The sequence below is a fragment of the Capra hircus genome, chromosome 25, assembly GCF_001704415.2.
Source record: "Capra hircus breed San Clemente chromosome 25, ASM170441v1, whole genome shotgun sequence".
NCBI lineage: Eukaryota > Metazoa > Chordata > Mammalia > Artiodactyla > Bovidae > Capra > Capra hircus.
In genome coordinates, this window is record NC_030832.1 from 25423639 (window position 1) to 25449400 (window position 25762).

At 48.8% G+C, this 25762-nt stretch overlaps 1 protein-coding gene and 1 non-coding gene across 2 annotated transcripts in view; one reads left to right on the top strand and one right to left on the bottom strand.

The window, feature by feature from the left end:
• GSG1L (GSG1 like) overlaps window positions 1-25762 on the bottom strand; it is a 255208-nt gene that overhangs the window by 179786 nt on the left and 49660 nt on the right. The window lies entirely within an intron of this gene.
• On the top strand, window positions 63-135 carry TRNAG-UCC. The gene has a single exon. It is a non-coding gene; the product is annotated as a tRNA-Gly (tRNA).

Consider the following 25762-nt stretch of genomic DNA (forward strand, 5'->3'; position numbering starts at 1 on the left):
AGAGTCCAGCCACAGAAAAAGTCCCTCCCCAGTGGCATTAAACTTCCCAGGAGTGAGAGATTTCCCTGGTGGTCCAGTGGTTAGGACCCTATACTTCCACTGTAGGGGGCCATGGTTCGATTCCTGGTCGGGGAACTAAGATCCGCCAAAACAAAACAAAACAAAAACGAACAAGCCAAAAAGCCCTCAGACTTCCAGGAGCTCAGAGGATGTAAGAAAAGGTTGGATTCCCACATGGAGATGGAGCCAGGAGATTCAAGCAGCCAGTGGGGTATCAGACTGGGCGGTGCTGCCTCACGTCCCACAGGTGGTTCATGATGGGAGCTGTGACACTAAATAACACTGTCACATCACGAGAAGTGATTTTCCCTTCCAACACTTCAAGATTACTTCCAGAAAAAAAATCAGTTTTGTGCTAGCCTGTCCTAAACACGGCTCTAACACTTGTAATCTTCTGTTTCAAAAAGAGAGAAACAGCAAAAATACCAGTTAGAATCTGACTGCATTGTTTTCTTGTATGCACACACACACACACACATGCACGTATATATTTCTTCTATTTTTGGCAAGCCATGCTGACTTTCTGTTTCCAATTGGAATTGAAAGCTCTCCTTTTAAATTCATTTCTGTAAGGAAAATGCAAGACAATATGCAGCATAAAAAAAAAATCATAGTAGAACAGGAGTATGTGACTAAGAACAAATTCAAAAAGGTGTGAAAAGAAGAACTGCCGTCTGGCAAACCCTGGGATAGAAGCATTCTGTGCTTCTAGGGCCACTCCACGCTCAGAGCTTGCAGGGCTGCCATCCTGCACAAGGCTGGGAGGACCATCCACATGATAGTTCATACAAATGAGACTCCCTTGAGTCCTGCAGTGCACAGCCTGTATGGCTGTACACAGCAGCCATGGATATTTTTAGAGTAACACATACCCCCAAACACAGGACAAAAGAGAATTAATCTGCTATTCAGCTAGACTGAAATTGGCAGTCAAAGTTCCTCACTCCAGATTATGGCAATCTTTGATCTTCCCACCATGTACCCGCCCCCCCACCGTGCTCACGGGCCACCAGGCTGCCCAAGCATTGCTGGCACCCAATCCATCCTCAGGGATGAATGGAAGAACCAGAACCCAGGGCATGGGATTCTCCTGAGGGGAGGCGACAGGAAGATAAATGGCAAGCGAGCTGCACATTCAGCTACAAAGGCAGCGGAAAAACATCCTCAGACGTGAAAGCACTTGGAGAATAGAGTGTCCATGAACCACTCTGGGAAAAGCTAGTTGACACTGAAATTTAGCTCACCCGGGAATGAACCAAAGTCAACTCAAGAATGGAGAAGTCACAGTAAAATCAGCAAGGCAAAGAAGGCACTGTGGAAAATCCTTCAAGAGATGGGAATACCCGACCACCTTACCTGCCTCCTGAGAAATCTGTATGCAGGTCAAGAAACAACAGTTAGAACTGGACATGGAACAACAGACTGGTTCCAAATTGGGAAAGGAGTACATCAAGGCTGTCTATTGTCACCCTGCTTATTTAACTTATATGCAGAGTACATCATGCAAAATACTGGGCTGGATGAAGCACAAGCTGGAATCAAGATTGCCAGGAGAAATATCAATAACCTCAGATATGCAGATGACACCACCGTTATGGCAGAAAGCGAAGAGGAACTAAAGAGCCTCTTGATGAAAGTGAAAGAAGAGAGTGAAAAAGTTAGCTTAAAACTCAACATTCAAAAAACTAAGATAATGGCATCTGGTCCCATCACTTCATGGCAAATAGATGGGGAAACAATGGAAACAATGAGAGACTTTATTTTGGGGGGCTCCAAAATCACTGCAGATGGTGACTGCAGCCATGAAATTAAGACACTTGCTCCTTGGAAGAAAAGCTATGGCCAACCTGCTGCTGCTGCTTCTAAGTCACTTCAGTCGTGTCCTACTCTGTGCAACCCCATAGGATGGTCAACCTATACAGCTTATTAAAAAGCAGAGACATTACTCTGCCAACAAAGGTCCGTCTAATCAAAGCTATGACTTTTCCATTAGTCATGTATGGATGTGAGAGTTGGACCACAAAGAAAGCTGAGCACTGAAGAATTGATGCTTTTGAACTGTGGTGTTGGAAAAGACTCTTGAGAGTCCCTTGGACTGAAGGAGATCAAACCAGTCAATCCTAAAAGAAATAAACCCTGAATATTCATTGGACTGATGCTGAAGCTGAAACTCCAATACTCTGGCCACCTGATGGGAAGAACTGACTCATTGGAAAAGACCCTAATGCTGGGAAAGATTGAAAGTGGAAGGAAAAGGGAAAGACAGAGAATGAGATGGTTGGTTGGCATCACTGACTTGATAGACATGAGTTTAAGCAAGCTCCAGGAGTTGGTGATGGACAGGGAAGCCTGGCATGGTGCAGTCCATAGGGTCACAAAAAGAGTCAGACATGACTGAGCAACTGAACTGAACTAAAACACCTAAACAAAATGAAACTATTGGAGATATTGAGGGTCACAAGTCAAAGGCTGTAGTGCAATCCTGACCTTGTAAAACTCATTGTTTAGTTGCTAAGTCGTGTCTGATTCTTTTGATACCCCATGGACTGTAACCCCCCCTTCCCATTACAAGGGAAACTATCTACCTAGAGTCAAATTCCTGGGCAGACGAGAAGGGAGATTAGAATTCAGTCCTCACATGTGAACACATGTCACCAGCAACCCCAATATGGCTCTCTGACCCAGGGTCACTGAGAAAGAGCCTCTCGTGTTGTAGGAATTTCCCAGGTTGATTGAAAAAAAAAAAAAAACAAAGAAAGAAAATCAACTTATACTTACCTATGCCAAGTCAGTCCTAAACATCTCTATCTCTCTCTCACATACACACATTCATTTCTCTTGAGGTCCAGTCTCCCTGCCTCCACACTGTCAGTCACGAGGATGTTTATGGAGCCCCAATCTGAAATTCCGTTCAGGAACTCTCACTTAATTTCAGTTCTCATCAGAATCATCATGTCCTCAGACATTTATTAAAAATGTAGACTCCCAAAGATGTATATTCTCTGTGACCCAACAATTTCATTCCTTGGGATTCTTCCTACAGACATACCCACACATGTGCAAAATTACAGAAGGTCAAGATAATTCATTGCAGCATTATTTTAATAACAAAAGACTAGAAGTAATCTAAATTCCCACGAAGTAAATCAGAAATACACATTTGATTTATGGAAAACTCACATGTGGTGCTAGTGGTAAAGAACCTGCCTGCCAATACAGGAGACGTAAGAGACACGGGTTCTATCTCTGTATCGGGAAGATCCCCTGGAGGAGGGCACGGCAACTCACTCCAGTATTCTTGCCTGGAGAATCCCATGGACAGAGGAGCCTGGTGGGTTACAGTCCATAGGGTTACAAAGAGTCAGACATGACTGAAGCACCGTAGCATGAATGCACGCACATCCATTAAAGCAGCTCTTTCTCTCTCAGAACATTAACATAGAATATTAATATTAATTGATATCAGTACAAAACACAGGATATCAATATTCAAAGAAAAAGTGGTTACCCCACTGAAGTTTGAGCCTCATTCCCCTTACAGAATAAATCTGAGCATTTCATCTGCCTTTTTTTCTCTTTAAGCCATGCCACGTGGCATGTGGGATCTTAGTTCCTCCACCAGGGATTGAACTTTTGCCCCATGCATTGGAAGTGCAGTCTTAACCACTGGGCCACCAAGGAAGTCCCTTCTGCCCCTTCTTTTCTCCAGTGCGGTCTCCGTCTTCTCCTTCAGACACTGTATTAGTTTCCTACGCTGCTATAACAAGCTACCACAAACTTAAAGTCTTAAACAATACAAAATTTCATCTTGTAATTCTATAGGTCAGAATTCCAATAAGAGTCCCACTGAGCTAAAATCATGGCACTGGCAGGGCTATGTGTCTTCGAGGAGACTCTGTGGACAATTCCCCAGCCTTGCCTTTTTCTAGCTTCTCATGGCTGCCTACAATCCTCGACTCATGGTCCCTTCTCCCATCTGCAAAGTCAGCCATGTTGAATCTCTCTCCTTCCATAGACAAAGCTCCCTCTCTGATGACAACTGGAAAGGGTCTCCTCTTTCAAGGACTCATGTGATTAGATTGGGCCCATCTGAAACATTCAGGATAATCTCCCCAATCAAAATCCTTAACTGAGTCACATCTGAAAAAAAAATCTCTTTCACCATTTGAGGCAGCATATTCATGGTTATGGAGATTCTCACGGGGACCTCTTGGAGAGACAGCCTTGTCTGCCCACCATGGCTACCCTGGACTCAAGCCAAGGCACTCATCACATCTCATCAAACTCAAGACCACGTGATGATCTATCCATCCCTCTGCCTGAAAGGCTCTTTCTCACCTGCCAGACTCCTACTCAAACCTTCAAGACTGAACTCCATAGCCACCTCCTCAGCGAAGCCCTCCCTGATTCCCTCAAGAAGAATTAGGGACACAGCTAGCACTCTAGAAAGACCCCTCCATAAGACCCCACCTGTCACTTGGCATTTGAATGATTTGCCTGTATGTGCCAGCAAGCAACTTAAGAGTGAAAAGTTATTCAACCACACATCCCCACCATTCAGCATGATGTCTGGCACGCAATAGGTTTAGCAAACACTGAAGGAATGAATGACTTAATCCCTTCTATTTTACTGCGGCGTGCAAAATATACATATCACTGTTGCTGCTTAGTCGCTAAGTCATGTCCAACTCTTTGCGACCCCATGGACTGTAGCCCACCAGGCTCCTCTGTCCACGGGATTTCCCAGGCAAGAATACCAGAGTGGGTTGCCGTTTCCTTCTCCAAGGGATCTTCCCAACTCAGGAATCAAACCCACATCTCCTGCTTGGCAAGCAGATTCTTTGCCACTGAGCCACTTGAGAAGTCCCAAAATACATACGTATAAAATACATATATTAGGTGTATATATATGTATATACATATATGTTTAATACATATATATGTATGTGTATATATGTACACACATACATATATTTACTTATTAATATTTTATTATTTGCAATCCAAAATATGTTTTTATGTGTCTGTTATTACAATGTATGCTGTTATTATTGTCAGTCCACGTGCCTGGCATATGACAGGAGTTCAATAAATATTTGCCAAGTAAATCAATTAATAAGCATATCTAATGTGTATTGAACTTTTTCTATATTCCAGGCACTTGGCTAAGCTTTTTATAATCTCTGCCTCCCTCATTAATTTTTCCACAACAACTCCCAGGGGAGCACTACTGTATCTGGGTAATGAGTACTAGCTGCTGTTACAAATATCTCAAAATCTGAAAGGCTTATTTCTCAGCTGTCTCTCTTGCATGCCTCCCATCCACGAGGTGACTCAAGGACCCAGGCTGCTTCCATGGCGCAGCTGCACCATGGGAAGAAAGAGAAAGGATGGAGAGAACACATGGGACACTTCCCCACCTTGGCCCAGAAAGGACTTGCATCTCTTCCATTCATATCCCACCTGCCACATCAGTCACATGGTCAATCCCACTGCAAAGGATGCTGGGAAATTCAGAGGAGCTCACAGATACTGGTAAGTATAGAGGCCACTGCCGCAGTCATTATCTGCCTCATCTTACAGTTGAAGAAACAGAGGGTCAGAGGAATGGAGACATGGCCCAAGACATTGCAGCTAGCATGGGTGGGAGACCAATTCAAGCCCAGGTCTATCTGCCTGCAAGACCACCCTCTTAGCCACTGCCTGCTCACAGCTCACCACAAAGGACAGAGGCCTGATACCCCAATGAGTGGCAGGAAGGACCCCACCCTGGAATGGGCATTTCCTCTGGACAATCCCCACAGTGGATAAATCCACACAAGAGAACATCGGGAGATGGCCAGGTCCGGGCCCACCATATTCCCTTACCCTTCCGGTGTCAGTTTATTCATAAGCATCTGAATACTGACACGAGGCAGACGTTATGTGCTTGATTTGCCCCTCCAGACTGTTGCAAAAGGGGAAATAAAATCCATTTTTTTAAGTGAGCATCAGATGATGCTTGAACAAAACCAATAACTCTTTCAGGACGAGCAGCTCTCTAAGCTTCCCACATACGTTCTCCAAGTGTCATTTCTGGCATTTCTTTGGCAGTTGTTTATTGTCTGCAAAGAAACATCACTCCTTCCTGTATGCCTCTCCTCTCCTCCCGGTAACCTTCTCCCATGGCATTAGCCCTCTGCCCTTGCAGTTTAAAATTGCAACAAAAAAAATTTCCCCTAACTCCTCTGAGTTGCTTTGCCAGCATCAATCCCAGATCCTGCATCCTCTTTCCAGACCCCATCATTCTTGTCTGCCTGTTCCTGTCTTTTAGCGTCAGCAACTCAGCTGACACAACTGCAATTACAAGTCAATTCGCAATTATTCAGCGCTGATTATGCAGGGAGTAGATTCCTCAGGCTTCTTGCTTCCCTCCTCTCTGTCAACCTGGCACTGCTCGTTAGCACCTCCATCAGCAGGGAAGCAAGGAAAAGAGAGTCTGCCAAACTCCCAGCCATCAAGACCAGTTCCTAGGGCTTCCCTGGTGGTCCAGTGGTTAAGAATCCGCCTGCCAATGCAGGGGACACAGGTTCTATCCCTGATCCAGGAAGATTCCACATGCCTTGAGGCAACTAAGCCTGTGCGCCACAGCTACTGAAGCCCACGTGCTGCAGCCACTGAAGCCTGTGCACCTGGAGCCGTGCCCCACATCAAGAGAAGCCACCGCAATGAGAAGCCTGCACATTGCAACCAACAGTAGCCCCTGCTCGCCGCAACCAGAGAAAGCCCTCAAGCAGCAACGAAGACCCAGTGCAGCCCAAAATTAATCAATTATTTTTTTTAAGTCCACTTCCTGATCAGCCATTTCTATTTGGCAAGGAGGCAACTCGGACACTGGCCTCATCTGCTCATGCTGCCTCTTCCCCAAGTCACACAGATAATTCGATGCTTACAACCATTTTTCCTGAAAGGAGAAGGGAGCTATGGCCGGTACCAGGCTGGATCTCCCATGCTCAGGGCTGCTCCCACCAGCCTGTGACATCGGCACACTTCGCAACAAGCGTGCTGGTGTGAGCAGTGAGCCTGTTGTCAGCTACAGCGCGCAGCTTGATGGCAGGGGCTGTCTCTTTACAGCATGAAATATGTTGAGGGATCATTGTGTGATGGCTTATCTAATAAATGCAATGAATTTTTTAAAAACAAAGCAGAGAGAGACAGATGGAAGGCAACTCACCCTCACATGAAAGAATTGCTGCTGCCAGCTGCCCCAAGACGGGGCCTGTTTCCTGACATAAGGCCCTTCCCCAGGCCGAGCCGTCCCGCCTCCCAAGTCTTGAGAAATCTGAACCATGGTCCCCTACTGAAGGACTCTAGGAAACACAGGGGACCTGCCACAGGAGGTCATCTCATAAGAGAAGAACCGACACCTGCCCAGTGGACAGTGTGCACATCAGCCCAGTAGGGGACCCAAGGTCAGTCCAGACACAGCTGGCCACCTCTGCTGCGCTCACAACCTCCATGCAGCCTGGCAGCCTGGTCTTCACCCACCACTTGGGAACTTTCCATCATCTACTGGGAAGAGCAGCCAGTGGGCAAGAGGAGGGGTCCTACATGAGAATGAGAGGGGTCCTTTACTCTCTCCCTGCAAACCCAGCCAAGTTCCAGGTGATTTCTCAGCCCATTTACCATTTCTTGCATTCAATCAACAAATCTTCATTAAGCACCTACTATGTGCCAGGCACTATTCAAAGCACTGAGGAGCTGACAGTGAACAGGACGTGACGTTTTCATTCCAGCAGAGAAGACAGTGAATAAGTGAAGAAATAAGTAAATAACAGATGGTCATATACATTCTGAACACAACAAAACAGGATGTAGTGATGGGTGCATGAGACATCTTTGACAGAGTGATCAGGGCCTCTCTGATGAAAGAGTATTCTAGCTGCAAGCTGATGAGGACAAACCAGCCACGTAAGGATCCAGGGGGAATGCATCCCAAAAAGAAGCTCGTCAAGTGTAAAGGCCCTGGGGCAGGAATGTGCGTGGTGAGCTGGGGAAGCAACCAAGAGTCTGGAGGGCCTGGGGCCGACTGGGTCCTGAGTGAACAGCAGCACCAGAAGCTGCAGGATGGGCAGGGCTGTCTCACAGGCTTCAGGCTGGGACAGGTGTAAGGAGATATGCTGGGGTGCTGGCAAGTCCTGGAGGAAGCCAAGCAGAAGAATGCTGTTACCTGATTTGCATTTTTGAAAAGCTCTGTCTGGAGGCTGAGTAGTTGCAAACAACTGAACCAGTTCACAAGCTTAAACATGGAAGCCTGTTAACTCGGAAGAATACAACAGTATCTTACTGAACCCAAATGCAGAGACTACAGGGATCCGAGAGCCACTGGGAACCAGAGCAGCCTCTCTCTGGCCATCTTGGCTCCAAGGTCTCTTGTCTCAGTCCCTCTCTGCTTCTCAGACCACAGGCCCAATTCAAGTGCTGCAGCCCCTGCTCAGAACCCAGCCCAACAGAGCCTGACCAGTCCTCCAAATTCCAGGTGAGTTAAGCTGATTGGCCCAGCTCAGATCACCGGTCCAACCTAGTGGCCAATCAGCACAGCCCAGTAAGGGCGGGGCAACCCAGGAAAATATGGCCGCCGGCAGTGGCTATGACTGTAGGTGGGGAACCCCCCGGAGAGCAGGGCTGGGCTGGGCTGGGCTGGGCTGGGCTGGGCTGGGAAGACACCTCCAAGGGCCCTCTGCTTGGCCGTTTCCCAGAACTCTCTCTAGGCAGCCTTCATTGACTTCCTGAATGCCTGTCTCCATCTCAGTCCCCACCCTCAGCTCTCCAGGAGACTATGGGCTGGCCAGATCACCAGAGTTCCCTGGGGTTTAGGAAGTGGGGAGCTTCCCATTCAGAGCATCAGGGGGCTGCAGATGCAAGGGCAACAGAGGGGACAGGCCAAATCTGAAAGACTGAGGCTGGGGTCTGGCAAGGAGAAAGGCTACTCTGCAGACCGTGAAATCAGAAATCAGGAGCAGACAACAGTCAGTGCAGCAGAGTCAGGGTGACTGCCAGAACAGCCGCTGGTGCCCACAGTCAGTATCGTGTGCCAGCCAGGCCCAGTGAGGCTGACAGCGGCTCTACCAGAGGCTCCTGTGTGCATGGCAGGGCCAAGGAGAGAGGACGGAGTCCACTGGGAGCACAGAGAACATGTGGGACTCAGCCTGGCTCCTCTGCGGCTCAGTGCCTCCTCTCCCAGGTAGGGAGGGGTCTCCATTATCAGCTCAATGCTGCTGCCACCAGGGCCCGAAGTAGAGACCGTATGGGCACCCTGGAGCCCCGGGCATGTCTGGACCTTGATCGGTCAGTGGAGCAATTACAGAGGGGCGCTCTGGGAGGAACGGGTGGCTGAAGGGGGACAGGGAGCTGAAGCAGCCCTCTCTCAGTCTGCAGGACCAGGAAGAGACCAGGAGGGAAGGATGGAGAGGGATTAAGTGGGTGAGCCCTGAGGAGACAGAGGGACAGGGAGTGACAAAAAGACAGAAGAGGGGAAGATGAGGACAGCGTAATCAGAGCCAAAGAGCCAAAAGGGAGAGAGAGATGGGTACAGAAACAAGGAGAAAAACCACTGAAGAGTCAAAGAGGGAGACCTGCCTGGGTTCAAATCCAGGCACCACAGCGAATGAAGTCACTTGTATTAGTTTGTTGGTACCAATAACTGGGCAGCTTAAACAACAGGAATCTATTGCCTCACAATTCTGGAGGCAAGATCAAGATCAAGTTCAAGATCACGGTGTTGGCAAGAATGGTTCCTTCTGAGGCTGTGAGAGAAGAATCTGTTCCGGGCCTCACTCGTTGGTTCGTAGATGGCCATCTTCATGTTCACGTAGCACTCTCCACGTAAGCATGTGCTTCTCCAAACTTCCCCATTTTATAAGCACAGCAGTGATGTTAGATTAAGGCCCACCTTAATGGCCTCATTCTAACTTGATTACCTCTGTAAGACCCTGTCTCCAATCAAGGTCACATTCTGAGGGACTAGAGGGTTTAGGACATCAACATATGAATTCTGGAAGGACACAATTCAACCCATAACCTCTCTGTACCTCCAGTCTCTCATCTACCTTCATTCTGAGGATTTGTGAGTTTCTAAACATAAAACCTGGCAAGCAGTAAATGCTTAATAAATGTGAGTCACATTACAATCTTTATTTTCATTTTTTGGCTTGGTAAGCAGGATAATGGCCCCCAAAGATATCCATGCTTTAATCCTCAGAACCTATAAGGATATTACTTTCCACAGCAGAAGGGACTTTACAGATGTAATTAACTGCACATCTTGAGATGCAGAGATTATCCAGGATTATCCAAGCGGACCCAATGTAACCACACAAGTCTTTAACAGCAGAGAACCTTTCCCTGCTGTGAAAAGACTCAATCACCATTGCTGTCTCTAAAGATGGAGAAAGGTGTCATAAGCCAAGAACATCATGACCTATAGAAGCTGAGAAGAGTCAGCAATTTACAGCCAGCAACAGCACGGTCACCTCAGTCCTACAACCTTAAGGAACTGAATTCTAACAACTAAAATAAGCAGAAATAGAGTCCACACTAGAGCCTCCAGAAAAGAAAATAGCCTTCCAACACCTTGACTTTAGGTGGCTAATTTGTACAGGACTTCTGAACTCCACAATTGTAAAATTTAAAAAAAATCTATGTTGTTTTAAGCCCCTGCACTTGTGACAATTTGTCACAGCTTCCCCCCTACCCCCTCACTCACTGTACTCTAAACCCCATGGCTTCCATGCTGTAACCGACACACACCCCAGCACCATCCAGTCTCAGACCTTTGAACCTGCTTGCTCTCTTCCTCCAGGTATCCATGGGGCTCTCACTCTCAAAGACATGACCCCCATAATAAGAGAGCACTCTGCCCCTGCCCCCTTGACCCTGCTGGATGTGCCTTGGCAGCCCTTAACCCTGACTGGGAACAGACGCTTTGGTTCCTGTGCTGTGTGCGCCCATCATTGGCCTCCACAGACCGTGAGCTCCATGAGGGCAGAAGGGTCCCCTCTGTCTTATTCACCACTGATGCCCTAGTACAGTTCCTGACACAGAGCATGGGCTCATCACGTATCAATTGAATGAATAAATGAACGCTTTGCTATTACCCTCATCTCCGGTCATACCAGGGATTCCTTGGTGGCTCAAATGGTTAATAGTCTGCCTGCAATGCGGGAGACCTGGGTTTGATCCCTGGGTTGGGAAGATCCCCTGGAGAAGGGAATGGCAACCCACTCCAGTACTCTTGCCTGGAGAATCCCATGGACGGAGGAGCCTGGCAGGCTACAGTCCATGGGTTCGTGAAGTCGGACACGACTGAGCGGCTTCACTTTCACTTTCTGGTCATACCAGGAAGGCTCATGATGAAAGTGAACTCAGCACCACCATGCAGCAAAGAGGCTTCCAAAAGTTAGAGATGCCGCAGAAAGGGCACTGGACTTGGGAGTCAGTGGGCCTAGAATTGAGTCCCAGGGCACACCTCATCCAGCTGGGTCACCCTGAGAGATTCACTGTCCCTCTCTGAGTCTCAGTTTTCTCATCTGTAATATGGGGGTGATGACTTACTTCAGCCCATCTCACACCTGTGAGCAGCATGACCAGGTGGAAAAAATGTCTTGTCCTGGCTGCCAGTACCAGAATTCCTCGGGGGGACAGAAATGACTCCATTGAGAAAAATGTTTGGACAAGTGCTGGAGTAGAAGGTGATGTCCTGTCACACATACTTACACTGGTTGTACTGGGAAGGCCTCGGAGGAGAGGCATCAGACACATCGTGGGAAACCCGGGTAGAAGGAGGGGGCCCGTCAGGTGCCAGAAGCTCTGCACTGTGCGATGTAGCCTCCCACGGATCTTCAGTAAAGTCAACTAAGTCCCCCAAGGCTCTCTGAAGAGGGGTTTGTCACCATGGAAACCAAAGAAAGGACAGCATCTCATCTTGAAGCTAACCCCATTCATTAGGGGAGTCAGTTGTAGGAAACCTAGACCCTGAAGGCACAGGCAGCCTCTGGAAACTTGGAAATAGTAGGGAGTGGGCCGGGGGTTGGCGGGGGGGGTGACGGGGTGGCTTCCCAGGTGGCTCAGTGGGTAAAGAATCTGCTTGCTATGCAGGAGACGCAGGTTCGATTTCTAGGTTGGGAAGATCCTCTGGAGTAGGAAGTGGCAAGCCACGCCAGTATTCTTGCATGGAGAATCCCATGGACAGAGGAGCCTCGAAGACTACAGTCCATGGGGTTGCAAAGAGTTGGACACGACTGAAGTGACTGAACACACACATAGGCCCAGAGACCATATGCTCTACGGGGAACTGTGCCAGACGGACTTGGGTCTCCAAGGGTGTAGAGGTCCCAGCTGAGAGCTGGCGCTCCGGAAGAACAAATGAGACCAGACCTCTACTGGTACGGAAGAGCCTTTTCCAGGTGGCTCAGATGGTAAAGCGTCTGCCTGCAATGTGGGAGACCCAGGTTCGATCCCTGGGTCGGGAAGATCCCCTGGAGAAGGTAATGGCAATCCACTCTTGCCTAGAAAATTCCATGGATGGAGGAGCCTGATGGGCTACAGTCCATGGGGTCACAAAGAGTTGGACACGACTGAGTGACTTCACTTGAGTCGACCTAGAGGTGGCAATGCCCTTTCCTTCCCACAGGGGCCCTTGGTTTCCAGGAGTCCCCCAGCCCCTGGCAGACAAGCTTCTCCACTCTCCAGCTCCAGCTGGAGTGTCTCCATCAATATTCGCCCCCTAAAAGGAGACTTATTATCTCCTTCCTGCCTGACAGTCTCAGCTATGGAGGTGCTGGTATCAGGGATCACGGATATGGATGGATGCCGGCAAGTATCCCAACATGGGAAATCACTCCTTGGCAACTGGTCCCCAGCAAGAGTGGGAAAGAAAATATCATCTAGAGCTTCCACAGGGCCTTGACTGCAAAATCTATACATAGCCTGCTACTGCTGCTAAGTCGCTTCAGTCATGTCCGACTCTGTGCGACCCCATAAACGGCAGCCCACCAGGCTCCCCCGTCCCTGGGATTCTCCAGGCAAGAATACTGGAGTGGGTTGCCATTTCCTTCTCCAATGCATGAAAGTGAAAAGTGAAAGTGAAGTCACTCAAGTCGTGCCCGACTCTTAGCAACCCCATGGACGGCAGCCTACCAGGCTCATCCATCCGTGGGGTTTTCCAGGCAAGAGTACTGGAGTGGGTTGCCATTGCCTTCTCCAATACATAGCCTAATGGCCCACAATTGCCTCTGCACAGAATCCCAGGCCAAAAGGCACTGGGTATGCCTCCTTTCTGGGAAGAGAAAGCAGGTCTGGGAGCCTCTAAGGGCAGGCTGAGCAGGGAGGCTCTGCTGGGTTGCCAGTGCTCAGCCCTGTGTGGGGACCCCCAGTGAGAGCCAACTCCTAGGACAAGGAACTCAGATGCCTCAGGGACCACTCAGGTGGTCCACTCAGATGCAGGTGAGTGAAAGAGCAGGTATAAGATGATTGACGCCAACAGAGTCAGGGACCCACAAGGGAGTGGTGGGGGCTGTGGAGAACTGAGAGCCCACATGCCAGCTGGTCCCATACAGAAGGGTAGATGCTACTCAACTCACATCCATGTGGCCCGGTGTGACCCACCACTGCTGGATTCTTCCTAACCCCAATGCTTCCCTGAAATCTCCTGGTCTTCCCAGTTTGAAGTGAGAGAGACTCTTATTCGGCCCCAGGATCCAGCCCCTCTCCTCCTCTGGCGGCTAGAACCTGGCCATGGCTGTGGACTATCTAGGGCCATGTGGACACGGGCAGTATGTTGGGGATGGCACAGCGATTATCAAGAAGAATCCTGGGTCCCCAGTGTGGAGCTAAGATGCCTGACTAGTTCAGACTCTTATGTGAGAGAGGAAAAAAGCTTCTATCACACCGAAGCCACTGCTATTTTAGGGTGTTTGGCTCCACGGTCAGACTAATATAAATCCTAACTAATACAGTTGGCCCCAGATTCCACAGTAGGATGCTCAGTGAGTCCAGCCAACTCTGCCAGCCAGCAAGTGCCAGCTTGCAGCCCTGACCTGAGGTGATGTCCCAAACGGACCCTGTGGTCTCACATGGCTCCTTGAAGAACCTCTGAGAGTTCCCATCAACTCGACTAAGCCCAAACTCCCTGAGACCCCAAAGCAGGGCCTGCACACCCTGCCTTGCATTTGGCTTCATCTTTTACACGCCCACGTAGTCGCTATAGCTACTCCAAACTACCCACAGTTTCTAAGTCTCCAAGGTCACCACCTCCTCCAGGCAGCCACCCGCGCCCCCAGGCTGAGTCAGTCACGCCCCCCTCTGCCCTCCCACCACCCCTTAAACATACCCTATTAATACCCTATTATAGCACACATCATGTGGCATTCTAATTGCATCAAGCTGTGAAAGCCAGGGCTCCAGAGGCAGACAGACTGAAATCCCTGTGCCCAAACTCACAAGCTGTGTGATCTGAGGCTCATTAGTTCCTCAGCCCCTCTAAGCCTTAATTTCCCCATCTGTGAACCGATGTGACATGTAATAAGTAGAGACAGAATACCGGTTTACCAGGTGTCCTGGTAAGTGCTGAGCGTACAGAAATGCACCTGTCATCGTGAAGCTTACAAACCCAGGGAGAGGATTGGCTTGAAAGAAAATCATATACAACAAAAGTTACTTCAGGGACTTCTCTGGTGGTCCAGGGGTTAAGAATCTGCCAGTGCAGGGGACACGGGTTCGATCCCTGGTCTGCGAAAATTCCACATGCCGCTGAACCACCAAGCCCATGCACCACAATGCCTGAGCCCACGTGCTGCAACTACTGAAGCCCGAGCTCTGCAACAAGAGAAGCTACCGTGCTAAGCCCGCTGCTGCTGCTGCTGCGAAGTCACTTCAGTCGTGTCCGACTCTGTGCGACCCCATAGACGGCAGCCCACCAGGCTCCCCCATCCCAGCTACCGTACTAAGCCCGCTGCTGCTGCTACTGCGAAGTCGCTTCAGTCGTGTCCGACTCTGTGCGACCCCATAGACGGCAGCCCACCAGGCTCCCCCGTCCCTGGGAATCTCCGCACACAGCAACAAAAGAGTAGCCCTCACTCATTTCAGTTAGAGAGAGCCTGCGCATAGCAACAAAGACCCAGTGCAGCTGAGAGTACACTTCTGGCCACAGTGGAGGAAGGAGAGAGGGGAACCAATGGAGAAAGTAGCATCAATATACGTACAGCATCATGTGTAAAGTGGATAGCTGGTGAGAAGTTGCTGTAGAACCCTGGAAGCCCAGTCTGGTGCTCTGTGACGACCTAGAGCAGAGCGGGGGTAGGGAGGGAGGCTCAAGAAAGAGTGGATATACGTATAATTACGGCTCATTCTAGTTGTTGGGGCTTCCCAGGTCGCATTAGCGGTAAAGAACCCACCTGCCAAAGCAGGAGACATGAGAGACGTGGGTTCGATCCCTGGGTTGGGAAGATCCCTTGGAGGAGGGCATGGCGACCCACTCCAGTATTATTACCTGGAGAAGCCCATGGACAGAGGAGCCTGGTGGGCTACAATCCATAGGGTTGCAAAGAGTCAGACATGACTGAAGCAACTTAGCACGCATGCATTGTTGCATGGCAGAAACCAACACAACATTGTAAACATTAAAAAATAAACAGGAAAAATAAATGGGTGTAAGTCTTCCTTACAAACTTGCACAAAATAAATATTTTTTAAATAATAATAAATAGATGTTTTTAAGTTTCCTCAATGCAGTTGTGATAAAATTTATACAGGAAAAGTACCATGTGTGGATAAAAAGAGAATCCAGTCTAGTCTGGGAGAGGAGGCCAGAGAAGGCTCCCATGAGGAGGTGATATTTATGAAGAGACAGAAAGCAGGGGCTGGTTGGGCTGGTGAGGACAGCTGCGGGGAAGGCCGTCTCAGGAAGCAGGAACAGCATATACAAAGGCCCTGAGGCAGGGAGAGAATGTCCTTTACCAGGAACCAGACAGGATAACGATAATGATGCTTGTGAGCAGAGCAGCTATGTCTTTGGGTCTCTGGGGCCCAGATCAGTGCTTGGCACACAGCAAACATTCACTGATATCTGCCAAATGAATGAGGGATTCTGTTGAGTCCGCCCGCCTCCAATTCAATGACTAACTACATTAACCACGCACTGGCTGGGTGTTTGCCAGGCACCCGCCACACACCAGGTGCTGTGTGGGACTGAAGAAAGATGCAGAGATGGACCGGTCCAGGATCCTGTCCTCCGCCTGGCCACTTCCAAAGCCGGGAAGCAGGAACAGGGGACCCCCAGATATGAGGTTAAGCTGTCAAGGCTTGTGGTAAAGACTAGCCATTGCCCACCAAAACCTGTTTCCTTTCTTCCCTGGTACTGATGTCTCCTAGACCCCCTGGGCAGTCAGCACAGCCATGCAAAGCTCTTGCCAATGGCGTGTGAGTCGGCACTCCACGTCATGGATGAAGACACCAGGCAGGCCTTCCCCGCACTCTTTCCCAGCTCCCTGGGTGGCTCAGTTTCAACCAGGCAGACAATAGGCTGTCCTAAGGGTTGGCAGAGCAATGACTTGGATGGAACCAAGGTCTTGAGATGACAGGCAGGGGTGGTGCAGCTCCACTAACCAAGACTAGCACCTAAAAGAGACAATAGCCTCTCTGGTCCATAAGCCTCTGTATGAGGGGCAGGGGATCTGTTATGGAGCTTCCCAGGTGGCTCAGTGGTAAAGAATCTGCCTGCCAATGCAGGAGATGCAGCAGATGTGGGTTCAATCCCTGAGTAGGGAAGATCCCCTGAAGGAGGAAATGGCAATCCACCCCAGTATTATTGCCTGGAGAATCCCATGGTCAGAGGAGCCTGGTGGGCTACCGTCCATGGGGTCGCAAAGAGTCGGACACAGCTGAGCAACTGAGCATGATACAACACACACACACCTTTTGTTACAGCAGCATAACCTTACACGTGAATAAGGGAAAGGGTTCTAGGAGTTTGGAGCAGGAAGTGGCCATTTTGGACTGGAGGAATCAAGGAAGACTTCCTGGAGGAAGACAGCATTTGCACTAAGTTTTAAGGAAGTCTGTATTCCAAATAAATAAGTGTATATCCTTTGGAGGATTACTAAACAGCTGTTAAAGACATTGTGACTGATCCCCAGGTGCAGACATGAAGCAACGCCTGAGTTCTGTTTTCTCAAGAAGACAAGTACAGTCATACACTTCCATTGCTATACAGAAGAACATGGTTGTATATGGAGAGAAGACAAAGGGAAAAATACAGGCTACACTGAGGAGTGGGGCCACAGCACAAGAGAAGAAGAGGGATTTTCTTAATTTTCACTTTTTTTGTCCTGCGGGGCTATTGTGTCTTTCGATAATGAATACCTATCATGCTATAGTTAAAACTTTCCTGTATTTCTAAAGCAAGTTAGAAATGTGCTTGTCCTGCCCTGCCCGGCCAGGACGTGAGCTTCACTCGGAAGGAGGCCTTGGTGTAATTACTAGTCCTCAAGAGTGCAGGACGCAGGAGTTTCAGAGCAATGAGGTTAAGAATCACTTTCCAGTTAGTCAGGGCTTCCCCGGTGGCTCAGACAGTAAAGAATCTGCCTGCGATGCAAGAGGTCTGGGTTCAGTCCCTGGGTTGGGAAGATCCCCTAGAGGAGGGCATGGCTACCCACTCCAATATTCTTGCCTTGAGAATCCCGTGGACAGAGGAGCCTGGTGGGCTACAGGCCATGAGGGTCACAAAGAGTCGGACACGACTGAGCGACTAACACTTCCACTTTCCAGTTAGGCAAGCCTGAGCTTAGTGGTTTCCTTGAGACAAAAGTCTTAGAAGGGAGCTTCGCTGGCAGTCCAATGGTTAAGACTCTGTGCTTCCATACAGAGGGCACAGGTTCGATCCCTGATGAGGGAACTAAGGTCTCACATGCGGAAAAAAATTTTTTTAAGTCTCAGAGGGAGGGAGTTTGCCCTCTCTGCCTGGGCCAGGAGTGAGGAAATGTGACTTCAGAGGGCCTGGCCACGGCTATCCTGGGAAGGCCTGGGCAACATCCTGGTAGAGGCAGGGTGGGTCCCCTCTCTCCTGGGGTACAGGAGGGACAGTGACTCAGTGGGGGAAGCCCACCCACATGAAAGGTGGCCAGATGAATCCCAGCTGCTTCAACTAGTGACTCCTCACATCGTATCTGTCCTCAGCCACCAAGGAGAAACTGAGGCAGCCCAGCTGACGATGACGAGCTTGGACCCACTGCATTACAGAGCCCCTTTGTTACAGCAGCACATCTCTATCACAGCTAAGTCTGGCCTCTGGGAAAGGGTTGAGACCTCAGAGCAGGAAGAGGCTATAGACCCAGGAAGATAACCATTCTCATAGTTCTGGAACAGAGGTCAGAAAACGTTTTCTGTACAAAGCCAGAGAGCAAATATTTTAGGTTTTTAGGTTTTGTGGGCCATCCTGTCCCTGTCACAATTACCCAACACTCACCTTGTAGCAAAAAAAAAAAAAAAAAAAGCCATACAAGATATATAAACAAATGAGCATGATCATGTTCCAATAAAACTTTATTTACAAAAACAGGGAGTGGGCACAAAAATGTGGATATACCTAACACTATGGAATTGTACTTGATAAATGGCTGAGATGGTACATTTTGTTTTTTGCAATAATTAAAAATTAAAATTTTCTGGGGCTTCCCTGGTGGTACAGTGAGATACGAATCCTCCTGTCAAGGCAGGGGACAAGGGTTCGATCCCTGGTCCGGGAAGATACCACATGCTGTGGAGCAACTAAGCCCATGACCACAGCTCCTGAGCCTGCACGGTCTCCAGCCCATAGTCCGAAATGGAAGAAGCCACCACAATGAGGAGCCTGCGCACCGCAATTAGAGGGTAGCTCCTGCTCTCTGAAGCCAGAGAGAGTCCCCTCGCAGCAACAAAGACCCAGTGCAACCAAAAATATAAATATATAAATATTTTTTAAAGTTAAAATTTTCATTTAAATGCAAAAACAAAACATAAAAACAGGCAGTGGGCTGAATTTGACCCCAGGGCTGTAGTTTGCCAACCCCCTGTTCTAGAACATCAGAGTTGGAAAGACTCTCTGAGGACAGTCTCTTCTGCTCTAAGGCAGACTTCTTTAACAAACACACCTCACCCATGATTGGTAAATAGGGAAAGGATGTTGTGGTAACAAGGAAATCACGCCCATACGTGATTTTCCCCAGCACGCTAATATTTTTAAATAGCCAGAAACAAGCACGATTTTTAAAATATCCTTCAGTTCAGTTCAGTTCATTCAGTCGCTCAGTCGTGTCCAACTCTTTGTGACCCCATGAATCGCAGCACGCCAGGCCTCCCTGTCCATCACCAACTCCCGGAGTTCACTCAAACCGACGTCCATCGAGTCAGTGATGCCATCCAGCCATCTCATCCTCTGTCGTCCCCTTTTCCTCCTGCCCTCAATCCCTCCCAGCATCAGAGTCTTTTCCAATGAGTCAACTCTTCGCATGAGGTGGCCAAAGTACTGGAGTTTCAGCTTCAGCATCATTCCTTCCAAAGAACACCCAGGACTGATCTCCTTCAAAATGGACTGGTTGGATCTCCTTGCAGTCCAAGGGACTCTCAAGAGTCTTCTCCAACACCACACTTCAAAAGCATCAATTCTTTGGCACTCAGCTTTCTTCACAGTCCAACTCTCACATCCATACATGACTACTGGAAAAACCATAGCCTTGACTAGACGGACATTTGTTGGCAAAGTAATGTCTCTGCTTTTGAATATGCCATCTAGGTTGGTCATAACTTTCCTTCCAAGGAGTAAGCATCTTTTAATTTCATGGCTGCAGTCACCATCTGCAGTGATTTTGGAGCCCCAAAAAATAAACTCTGACACTGTTTCCACTGTTTCCCCATCTATTTGCCATGAAGTGATGAGATCAGATGCCATGATCTTCGTTTTCTGAATGTTGAGCTTTAAGCCAACTTTTTCACTCTCCTCTCACTTTCATCAAGAGGCTTTTTAGCTCCTCTTCACTTTCTGCCATAAGGGTGGTGTCATCTGCATATCTGAGGTTATTGATATTTCTCCCTTAGCAGGATTTAAAGAATTGAAGAAAAAGAGTGGAATTCTGCCTTCCCTTGCTGTAAGTAGTGGCTGGATCAGTGGCTCCAAGGACCTCTGTGCTGTCACAGGATTAAACCATCTGGGGACATGGCAAGTTGAGATGAAGAAGCTACAAAGTCGTGCCTACCTCTCCTCTCCTGGAGCAGTGGATTAACGCCCAAGGCTATCCTTTCAATTATGTCTTTGTTGATCAAGATGGTCCTGGTGAGAAGCCACCACCCCCCAGGACCGCCCTCTCAAGAGGCAGCTGGAGCCTCAGAGTTCAAGGTTGGAACCTGTGGACGAGTGTGTAGCTGGGCACCCTTAAGCACGTGCAGACAAGAGTTTGGGGTTTTTTTTGGCCGTGCAGCACAGCTTGAGGGATCTTAGCTCTCTGACCAGAGACCCTGACAAGAGTCTACACGTGCTCAAGTGTTTATTAGAACTGGTATTGATTTTGTGGTGCTCTGGAAGATTTTTCAACCATCTACCCTAACTCTTTTTTTCTCATCGGCCCTGTTCTTATTAGTGCACAAGTCTAATCACAAAGTCTCATAGGAACACCTTCACAGCAAGAGAGGAGGGACGCCCGCAACTTTTCTCGACCCCCCTGCACCACTCTGGATGAGAACTATGACTGATAGAGGCTGCTAACATTTACTGAGCACTTGCTAAAGGCTGACATTATGCTAAAGAAGTTATATCCCTCCTCTCTCTGCAATAACCCTATATTATCATCTTAGCTCCCCACCAGGGATCCAACCCATGCCCCCTGCAGTGGAAGTGAGGATTCTTAACCACTGAACCACCAAGGACGCCCCTAACATCCCCACTTTAATAGAAGAGAATACGGAAGCCTAGAGAAGGTAGGGGAGCTGTCCAAGTCAGGAATTAGAGCCAGGGAGGGCCCCCCTTGCATCCTTTCAAGTCTTCTTGCCCACCCCACTTCCTCATCTCCCTGCAGCAGGCACCCTTGAGAATCCTAAATTTGCCTTCACCTGATTATTGAATAGAGTTGATTATTCAAAATACATAGAGAGAACCAAGGGAGGGAAATTGGATGCTGACCTTGAAGAGCAGTTGCTGATGATGTGTGGGCAAATCAAATCAGGGGCAGTTTTGATGACTGAGATGTCAGATCAGTTTTTCCCCTTACTGGGAACTCTAAAATCAGTAGACCCCAGAGATAAAGCCATGAGTGACGCATTGGCCTTAAGCCCCCTAAAATCATCTGGGGTGATCATTTAAAGAAGTATGAATGCCAGGACTTCCCTGGTGGTCCAGTGGCTAAGACTCTGTGCTCCCAACGCACGGGGCCCGGGTTCGATCCCTGGTCAGGGAGCTAGATCCCACACGCCAGAGCAAAGATCAAAGATCTTCTGTGCCACAACTAAGACCCGGCACAGCCAAATAAGTAAACAAATGTTCAGGAAAAAAGAAGTATGAATGGTGATATTTAATGGCAAATGAGGCAAAGCACCTTTAAAGATCAGAGATCACTGTCCTTGACCACAGGGTCATTCAGAAGAGAACAAATCCAGGTCCAAATGTTGGTGAGGATGTAGGCAACACAAGAATTCAGTCACTACTGCTGCTGCTGCTGCTAAGTCACTTCACTCATGTCTGACTCTGTGCAACCCCATAGATGGCAGCCCACCAGGCTCCCCCGTCCCTGGGATTCTCCAGGCAAGAACACTGGAGTGGGTTGCCATTTCCTTCTCCAATGCATGAAAGTGAAAAGTGAAAGTGAAGACACTCAGTCGTGTCTGACTCTTTGCGACCCCATGGACCACAGCCTACCAGGCTCCTCAGTCCATGGGATTGTCCAGGCAAGAGTACTGGAGTGGGTTGCCATTGCCTTCTCCGTCAGTCACTACTAGGGGAGTATAAACAGGTATAGCCACTTTGGAAAAGCACTTGGCATTACCTAACCAAGGCAGCGTGTGCATCCCTACGACCCAACAATCCACTCAAAAGCATGTGCCCCGGAGTCACTCTTGCCCATGTGCACCCTGAGACACAGACAGAGCAACCTTGTTGGCAATAGCGACAGAACAGCAAGCATCCCAAGTGCTTATGATTATATACAATTCAAGGATAGGCATCATTAAATATCATATGTTTGGGGACACACAGGTGATAAAGCTGTAAAGAACAACAGAAAATGATCAGCACAGATTTACAGATAGTAGTGGGCTTTGGGAAGAAATAGGTTGTGATGGAGAGGGACACACTGGGAGTGTCTACAGTTTGGTAATGTTCTAATACTTAGGCGGTGACTATATGAATATTTTATTATTATTCATTAGACTATACACTTAAGTTTCAAACACTCTTTTGCATAAGTGATATAGCTCACAAGTTAATTTTTTAGATTTACAGTTAAAAGAAAAGGAAGAGAATGGTCTAGAGGTAGGATAGAGCAAATTCAAGACCCTGTGAATATTTAAGTGAAGTGAAGTCACTCAGTAGTGCCCGACTCTTTGCGACCCCACGGACAGTAGCCTGCACCAAGCTCCTCCGTTCATGGGATTTTCTAGGCAAGAGTACTGGAGTGGGTTGCCGTTTCCTTCCCCAGGGAATCTTCCCGACCCAGGGATCGAACCCAGGTCTCCTGCATTGTAGACAGACGCTTTACTGTCTGAGCCACCAGGCAAATCCGTGGATATTTAAGGGGCACCCAATTCTCCATGGGAGGAGGCAATGGCAGCCCACTCCAGTACTCTTGCCTGGAAAATTCCATGGACGGAGGACCTAGTAGGCTGTGGTCCATGGGGTCGCTAGGAGTCAGACACGACTGAGCGACTTCACTTTCACTTTTCACTTTCATGCATTGGAGAAGGAAATGGCAACCCACTCCAGTGTTCTTGCCTGGAGAATCCCAGCCAGGATGGGGGAGCCTTTTGGGCTGCCATCTATGGGGTCGGACAGAGTCGGACACGACTGAAGCGACTTAGCAGCAGCAGCAATTCTCCATAGCCTCAGATAACATGCTCAAACATTCTCTATAGTATTAGGAATGCAGCTTGTAGTAGAAACCAAAAGCTCCCCAACAGTGACCTAAATAATACAGGCATTCAAAGATCTGTCATAACAGGAAAGCTAGGGTTTAAGGGTTGATCTAGTAGTTCAGTGACGCATTTCAGAAATTCTCCTAGAGGCACAAGATGGCTGCTGCAGCTCCGGACAACACATCTTCACCCAACCACTTCCGGAAGTAGGAAAGGAGCCAGGATAGTGAGAAAGACTTCCTTCATAGGCTTTTCATCAAGGGGGAAAATGTTTCCCAAAAAGTCCCAGCAGAGTTCCATTTACATCTCACTGGACAGAACTGGGTCATTTTTTTTTAATCTTTATTCTTTGATTTATTTGTTTATTATTTGGCTATCCTGGGTCTTAGCTGATGCATGTGGGATCTTTAGTTGTGGCACGTGGGATCTAGTTCCCTGACCAGGAACTGAACTCAGGTGCCCTGCATTTGGAACACGGAGTCTTAGCCTCTGGACCACCAGAGAAGTCCCAGAACTGGATCATTTAACCACTGCCAGGCACAGGACAGAGGATGACATGGTTGGATGACATCATCAACTCAATGGAAATAAGTTTGAGCAAACTCCAGTAGATAGTAAAGGACAGGGAAACCTGGCGTGCTGCAGTTCATGGGGATGCAGAGTCAGACACGACTGAGCGACTGAACAACAAGCCACAAGGGAGGCTGGGGAAATGTTTGCCCTTTTCATCCTCCCTATCAGACAGAAAAGGAAGGAGAGGGACTACCCACTGGGCCAGAAAGCATAATGCCTATCCCAGTCCGCCCCCACCTCTAGGCACATGGAGTACATCTGTTCTACCACTGATGCCTTCAAATCTGTCAAGTAACCCATGCCTCCGTGGAAACTGGAGTGGGTACCACACAGCCCCAGAATGAATGGGTGAGACATGTCTGTTTCTTCCGTGAGATGCCTGGTGGTGGGGGAGGGGTCGTGCTCTGAAAAGCCTTGGCTCTCCAGCCCCCAGCTCATGATCCGACACAGAGTGATAAACTTCACTTTGCCAATCGACGGACGCTATCAGATGACTGAAGTCAGCAAGTCCTCCTGCTGTCGTGATCTGGTCAGCGGGGACTCTGGTGTGTCACAGTGACAACCCCAACGCTAAAGCCTATAGAAAAGGGAAAAGCTAGTCGGGCGGCAGGGGGGTGGGCCATGAGCCACTTTATGCACTGGTTGCAAATCAACTGGAAACTTGAGCTTTGAGGACCCAACAGTTCACTATCGTGGTGGGCCCTGGCAGCCAAGGGCTGGTGGGAGGGGGCGAAAATCCAGGCCGTGCTGGCCTACAGTCCTGCAAACGACGACTGCCCAGCACTTGAAAGACAGTGACCCTGAGACAGGACATCTGCGGTCCTGTTTGCCGCAGTCCCCACCACTCCCTTCTGTTTCTCCAACGCTGAAGCCAAGGGTTGACTACTGTTCATCATCACGCTTACGTGGTTCTTCTTACCCTTGGCCACTTCCCAAACTTTGGGTCACCCGTCTGGCCTTACAGACACTTGAGTTTTGGATCCTTGAACTAAAGCACTGAAGACGGTCAAGTTCCCTGTTCTGCGGTGAAAGTAACAAGCTTACTCTCACATCAATGCCTTCAGTCGCTCTGGGGCATTGATGTGGTAAGTGATTGAAGTCAAAGACTCCAGGCTTGTTCCCAAAGAGATAAAAATCAGCCCTACCATCTCACTGAGCATCAGTCCCTGCGGTGAAGCCGACATGCAAAACGGCCATGTGGGGTGCCATCTCTGCGCAGTGGCTCAAACGCTGCTCTGGCGGTTCCTCCAAAGCACGGCTCTTCCTGACTATTGTGACATGGTGTGTCATTCCAGGAAACCTGAGCGCCGACTTACAGCTACAAAACCAGGAAATAAAACGAAGCCCGGCAAAAAATTTCATGAAAGACGGTGCACTTGGTAACATTTCTGAAATAAAAACTAGTGCTCACGTGAAGCTTATCCTGTCAGCCCCTGTTCTAAGTGCTTTTACACTGATTAATTCACTCAGTCCTCATACAAACCCTAGGAGGTGGATGCCTGTTTTGTTGCTGTTGTTCAGTTGCTAAGTTGTGTCCAAGTCTTTGCAAGGCTAATGGCTGTAGCCCACCAGGTTCCTCTTTCACTGAGATTCTGCAGGCAAGAATACTGGAGTGGGTTGCATTTCCTATCCCTGTCTCAATGGGATGTGGTACCAGCCCCCACATCACTCCCAGGGATCCTCACCTCCTGCTCTTCATGGCTGTGTACATCAGTCAGGGATAGCCCAGGTGACTAATGGAATACCTCAGAAGTGACAGTGTGTGGCTTCCAAGGCCAGGTTACAAAGGGCACTGTGAGTTCTGACTTGGTTTCTAGAATGTGTGCGCTGGGGGAAGCCAGCCGCCATGTTTTGAGGACCCTCAAGCAGCCCCGTGGCGAGGTGCGTGTGGAGAGGAACCCACTGGCCGGTCCCAGCTTGGCAATGAGAGAGTGAGGCACCATGGAGGCCAGCCCTCCAGCTCCAGGGAAGCTTCAGATAACTTCAGTCTCAACCCTCACCT